Consider the following 7,293-nt stretch of genomic DNA (forward strand, 5'->3'; position numbering starts at 1 on the left):
GGCTGCACCACATTTAAGCGACCGTCCACATCCGCCGCCCGTGGCACAACACCGTTTCCGACATGGAGTGCTCACCCGTGCTCACGTTTCAGGTGTCCCTACTTCCTGCGTTGCCTGCTGCCCTGTGCGCAACTGGCCCGTTTATCTGAATGTAGCCACCCGACCGCTTCATTAATTGGACCCAACTGCCAGCCTTGGATGATACTCACTTCATCTGCTGGCAACCGGGATCATCAAAGCCAACTGCTTCGCCAGACCGCATTGGCTGCACCGCATTTAGGCGACCGTCCACATCTGCCGCGCCGGGGCACAACACCGTTTCGGACATGGAGTGCTAACCCGCGCTCACGTTTCAGGTGTCCCATGTTCTGGCGTTGCCTGCTGCCCCGTTCGCAACTGGCCAATTTATCTGAAAGCAGCCACCGGACCGCTTCATGAATTGGACGCAACAGACAGCCTTGGATGATACTCACTTCATCTCTGGCAACCGGGATCATCGAAGCCAACTGCTTCGACTGACAGCATTGGATGCACCGCATTTAAGCAACCGTCCGCATCCGCCGCGCCGTGGCGCAACACCGTTTCCGACATAAACTACTCATCCGTGCTCACGTTTCAGGTGTCCCTTCTTCTGGCGTTGCTTTCTTCCCTGTGCGCCACTAGCCCATTTATCTGGAAGGAGCCACCGGACCGCTTCATGAATTGGACGCTACTGCCAGCCTTGGATGATACTCACTTCATCTGCTGGCAACCGGGATCAACAAGGCCAAATGCTTCGACTGACAGCATTAGCTGCACCGCATTTAAGCGACCGTCCACATCCGCCGCTCGGGGCACAACGCCGTTTCGGACATGGAGTGCTCACCCTTGCTCACGTTTCAGGTGTCCCTCCTTCTGGCGTTGCCTGTTGCCCTGTGCGCAACTGGCCCGTTTATCTGAAAGCAGCCACTGGACTGCTTCATGAATTGGACGCAACAGCCAGCCTTGGATGATACTCACTTCATCTGCTGGCAACCGGGATTATCAAAGCCAACTGCTTCGACTTACCGCATTGGATGCACCGCATTTAAGCAACCGTTCACTTCCGCCGCGCCGGGGCACAACACCGTTTCGGACATGGAGTGCTCACACGCGCTCACATTTCTGGTGTGCCTCCTTCTGGCATTGCCTGCTGCCCTGTGCGCAACTGGCCCGTTTATCTGAAAGCAGCCACCGGACTGGTTCATGAACTGGAGCGAACTGCCAGCCTTGGATGATACTCACTTCATCTGCTGGCAACCGGGATCATCAAAGCCAACTGCTTCGCATGACAGCACTGGCTGCACCACATTTAAGCGACCGTCCACATCCGCCGCTCGTGGCACAACACCGTTTCCGACATGGAGTGCTCACCCGTGCTCACGTTTCAGGTGTCCCTTCTTCTGGCGTTGCCTGCTGCCCTGTGCGCAACTGGCCTGTTTATCTGAAAGCAGCCACCGGACCGCTTCATGAATTGGACCCAACCGCCAGCCTTGGATGATAATCAGTTCTTCTGCTGGCAATCGGGATCATCAAAGCCAACTGCTTCGACTGACAGCATTGGCTGCACCGCATTTAAACGACTGTCCAGATCCGCCGCGCCGGGGCACAACACCGTTCCGGAAATGGAGTGCTCACCCGTGCTCACGTTTCAGGTGTCCCTACTTCCTGCGTTGCCTGCTGCCCTGTGCGCAACTGGCCCGTTTAACTGAATGTAGCCACCCGACCGCTTCATTAATTGGACCCAACTGCCAGCCTTGGATGATAATCACCTCATCTGCTGGCAACCGGGATCATCAAAGCCAACTGCTTCGCCTGACAGCATTGGCTGCACCGCATTCAGGCGACCGTCCACATCCGCCGCGCCGGGGCACAACACCGTTTCGGACATGGAGTGCTCACCCGCGCTCACGTTTCAGGTGTCCCATCTTCTGGCGTTGCCCGCTGCCCCGTTCGCAACTGGCCAATTTATCTGAAAGCAGCCACCGGACCGCTTCATGAATTGGACGCAACAGACAGCCTTGGATGATACTCACTTCATCGCTGGCAACCGGGATCATCGAAGCCAACTGCTTCGACTGACAGTATTGGATGCACCGCATTTAAGCAACCGTCCACATGCGCCGCGCCGGGGCACAACACCGTTTCGGACATGGAGTGCTCACCCGTTCTAACGTTTCAGGTGTCCCTCCTTCTGGCGTTGCCTGCTGCCCTGTGCGCTACTGGCCCGTTTATCTGAAAGCAGTCACCGGACCGCTTCATTAATTGGACGCAACTGCAGGCCTTGGATGAAACTCACTTCATCTGCTGGCAACCGGGATCATCAAAGCCAACTGCTTTGACTGACAGCATTGGCTGCACCGCATTTAAGCAACCGTCCGCATCCGCCGCGCCGTGGCGCAACACCGTTTCCGACATAAACTGCTCATCCGTGCTCACGTTTCATGTGTCCCTTCTTCTGGCGTTGCTTTCTTCCCTGTGCGCCACTAGCCCATTTATCTGGAAGGAGCCACCGGACCGCTTCATGAATTGGACGCTACTGCGAGCCTTGGATGATACTCACTTCATCTGCTGGCAACCGGGATCAACAAGGCCAAATGCTTCGACTGACAGCATTAGCTGCACCGCATTTAAGCGACCGTCCACATCCGCCGCTCGGGGCACAACGCCGTTTCGGACATGGAGTGCTCACCCTTGCTCACGTTTCAGGTGTCCCTCATTCTGGCGTTGCCTGTTGCCCTGTGCGCAACTGGCCCGTTTATCTGAAAGCAGCCACATGACCGCTTCATGAATTGGACGCAATAGCCAGCCTTGGATGATACTCACTTCATCTGCTGGCAACCGGGATTATCAAAGCCAACTGCTTCGACTTACCGCATTGGATGCACCGCATTTAAGCAACCGTTCACATCCGCCGCGCCGGGGCACAACACCGTTTCGGACATGGAGTGCTCACACGCGCTCCCATTTCAGGTGTGCCTCCTTCTGGCGTTGCCTGCTGCCCTGTGCGCTACTGGCCCGTTTATCTGAAAGCAGCCACATGACCACTTCATGAATTGGAGCGAACTGCCAGCTTAGGATTATACTCACTTCATCTGCTGAAAACCGGGATCATCAAAGCCAACTGCTTCACCTGACAGCATTGGCTGCACCGCATTTAAGCGACCGTCCACATCCGGCGCGCCGGGGCAAAACACCGTTTCGGACATGGAGTGCTTACTCGTGCGCACGTTTCAGGTGTCCCTTCTTTCGGCGTTGTGTGCTGCCCTGTGCACAACTGGCCCGTTTATCTGAAAGCAGCCACCGGACTGCTTCATTAATTGGTCGCAACTGCCAGCCTTGGATGATACTCACTTCATCTGCTGGCAACCAGGATCATCAAAGACAACTGCTTCGACTGACAGCATTGGCTGCACCGCATTCAGGCCACCGTCCAAATCCACCGCGCCGGGGCACAACACCGTTTCACAAATGGAGTGCTCACACGTGCTCACGTTTCAGGTGTCCCTCCTTCTGGCGTTGCCTGCTGCCCAGTGCGCAACTGGCCCGTTTATCTGAAAGCAGCAACCGGACCGCGTCATGAATTGGACGCAACTGCCAGCCTTGGATGATACTCACTTCATCTGCTGGCAAACGGGATCATCAAAGCCAACTGCTTCGACTGACAGCATTGGCTGCACCGCATTTAAGTGACCGTCCACATCCGCCGCCCCGGATCACAACACCGTTTCGGACATGGAGTGCTTACCCGTCTCACGTTTCAGGTGTCCCTCATTCTGGCGTTGGCTCCTGCCCTGTGCGCAACTGGCCCGTTTATCTGAATGTAGCCGCTGGACAGCTTTATTAATTGGAGCCAACTGCCAGCCTTGGATGATACTCACTTCATCTGCTGGCAATCGGGATCATCAAAGCCAACTGCTTCGCCTGACAGCATTGGCTGCACCGCATTTAAGCGACCGTCCACATCCACCGCGCCGGGGCACAACACCATTTCGAAAATGGAGTGCTCACCCTTGCTCACGTTTCCGGTGTCCCTCCTTCTGGCGTTGCCTGCTGCCCTGTGCGCAACTGGCCCGTTTATCTGAAAGCAGCCACCGGACCGCTTCATGAATTGGACGCAACTGCCAGCCTTGGATGATACTCACTTCATCTGCTGGCAACCGGGATCATCAAAGCCAACTTCTTCGACTGACAGCATTGGCTGCACCGCATTCAGGCGACCGTCCACATCCACCGCGCCGGGGCACAACACCGTTTCGGAAATGGAGTGCTCACACGTGCTCATGTTTCAGGTGTCCGTCCTTCTGGCGTTGCCTGCTGCCCTGTGCGCAACTGGCCCGTTTATCTGAAAGCAGCCACCGGACCGCTTCATGAATTGGACGCAACAGCCAGCCTTGGATGATACTCACTTCATCTGCTGGCAACCGGGATTATCAAAGCCAACTGCTTCGACTGACAGCATTGGCTGCACCGCATTTAAGTGACCGTCCACATCCGCCGCTCGGGGCACAACACCGTTTCGGACATGGAGTGCTTACCCGTCCCACGTTTCAGGAGTCCCTCCTTCTGGCGTTGCCTGCTGCCCTGTGCACAACTGGCCCGTTTATCTGAAAGCAGCCACCGGACCGCTTCATTAATTGGACGCAACTGCCAGCCTTGGATGATACTCACTACATCTGCTGGCAACCGGGGTCATCAAAGCCAACTTCTTCGACTGACAACATTGGTTGCACCGCATTCAGGCGACCGTCCACATCCACCGCGCCGGGGCACAACACCGTTTCGAAAATGGAGTGCTCACACGTGCTCACGTTTCAGGTGTCCCTCCTTCTGGCGTTGCCTGCTGCCCCGTTGGCAACTGGCCTGTTTATCTGAAAGCAGCCACCGGACCGCTTCATGAATTGGACCCAACTGCCAGCCTTGGATGATACTCACTTCATCTGCTGGCAACCGGGATCATCAAAGCCAACTGCTTCGACTGACAGCATTGGTTGCACCGCATTTAAGCAACCGTCCGCGTCCGCCGCACCGTGGCACAACACCGTTTCCGACATAAACTGCTCATCCGTGCTCACGTTTCAGGTGTTCCTTCTTCCGGCGTTTGCTGCTGCCCTTTGCACAACTGGCCCGTTTATCTGAAAGCAGCCACCGGACCGCTTCATGAATTGGACGCAACTGCCAGCCTTGAATGATACACACTTCATCTGCTGGTAACCGGGATCATCAAAGCCAACTGCTTCGACTGACAGCATTGGATGCACCGCATTTAAGCAACCGTCCACATCCGCCGCGCCGGGGCACAACACCGTTTCGGACAAGGAGTGCTCACCCGTTCTCACGTTTCAGGTGTCCCTCCTTCTGGCGTTGCCTGCTGCCCTGTGCGCTACTGGCCCGTTTATCTGAAAGCAGCCACCGGGCCGCTTCATGAATTCGAGCGAACTGCCAGCTTTGGGTTATACTCACTTCATCTGCTGGCAACCGGGATCATCAAAGCCAACTGCTTCGCCTGACAGCATTGGCTGCACCGCATTTAAGCGACCGTCCACATCCGCCGCGCCGGGGCACAACGCAGTTTCGGACATGGCGTGCTCACTCGTGCGCACGTTTCAGGTGTCCCTTCTTTCGGCGTTGTGTGCTGCCCTGTGCACAACTGGCCCGTTTATCTGAAAGCAGCCACCGGACTGCTTCATTAATTGGTCGCAACTGCCAGCCTTGGATGATACTCACTTCATCTGCTGGCAACCAGGATCATCAAAGACAACTGCTTCGACTGACAGCATTGGCTGCACCGCATTCAGGCCACCGTTCAAATCCACCGCGCCGGGGCACAACACCGTTTCACAAATGGAGTGCTCACACGTGCTCACGTTTCAGGTGTCCCTCCTTCTGGCGTTGCCTGCTGCCCAGTGCGCAACTGGCCCGTTTATCTGAAAGCAGCAACCGGACCGCGTCATGAATTGGACGCAACTTCCAGCCTTGAATGATACTCACTTCATCTGCTGGTAACGGGGATCATCAAAGCCAATTGCTTCGACTGACAGCATTGGATGCACCGCATTTAAGCCACCGTCCACATCCGCCGCGCCGGGGCACAACACCGTTTCGGACAAGGAGTGCTCACCCGTTCTCACGTTTCAGGTGTCCCTCCTTCTGGCGTTGCCTGCTGCCCTGTGCGCGACTGGCCCGTTTATCCGAAAGCAGCCACCGGGCCGCTTCATGAATTTGAGCGAACTGCCAGCTTTGGATTATACTCACTTCATCTGCTGGCAACCGGGATCATCAAAGCCAACTGCTTCGCCTGACAGCATTGGCTGCACCGCATTTAAGCGACCGTCCACATCCGGCGCGCCGGGGCACAACGCAGTTTCGGACATGGAGTGCTTACTCGTGCTCACGTTTCACGTGTCCCTCCTTCTGGCGTTGCCTCCTGCCCTGTGCGCAACTGGCCCGTTTATCTGAAAGCAGCCACCGGACCTCTTCATGAATAGGACGCTACTGCCAGCCTTGGATGATACTCACTTCATCTGCTGGCAACCGGGATCATTAAAGCCAAGTGCTTCGACTGACAGCATTGGCTGCACCGCATTTGAGCAACCGTCCACATCCGCCGCGCCGGGGCACAACACCGTTTCGGACATGGAGTGCTCACCCGTGCTCACGTTTCAGTTGTCCCTCCTTCTGGCGTTGCCTGCTGCCCTGTCCGCTACTGGCCCGTTTATCTGAAAGCAGCCACCGGACCACTTCATGAATTGGACGCAACTGCCAGCCTTGGATGATACTCACTTCATCTGCTGGCAACCAGGATCATCAAAGACAACTGCTTCGACTGACAGCATTGGCTGCACCGCATTGAGGCGACCGTCCACATCCACCGCGCCGGGGCACAACACCGTTTCACAAATGGAGTGCTCACACGTGCTCACGTTTCAGGTGTCCCTCCTTCTGGCGTTGCCTGCTGCCCAGTGCGCAACTGGCCCGTTTATCTGAAAGCAGCAACCGGACCGCTTCTTGAATTGGACGCAACTGCCAGCCTTGGATGATACTTCATCTGCTGGCAACCGGGATCATCAAAGCCAACTGCTTCGCCTGACAGCATTGGCTGCACCGCATTTAAGCGACCGTCCACATGCGCCGCGCCGGGGCAGAACACCGTTTCGGACATGGAGTGCTCACCCGTGCTCACGTTTGAGGTGTCCCTCCTTCTGGCGTTGCCTGCTGCTCTGTGCGCAACTGGCCCGATTCTCTGAAAGCAGCCACCGGACCGCTTCATGAATT

The sequence above is a fragment of the Dermacentor variabilis genome, chromosome 6, assembly GCF_050947875.1.
Source record: "Dermacentor variabilis isolate Ectoservices chromosome 6, ASM5094787v1, whole genome shotgun sequence".
NCBI lineage: Eukaryota > Metazoa > Arthropoda > Arachnida > Ixodida > Ixodidae > Dermacentor > Dermacentor variabilis.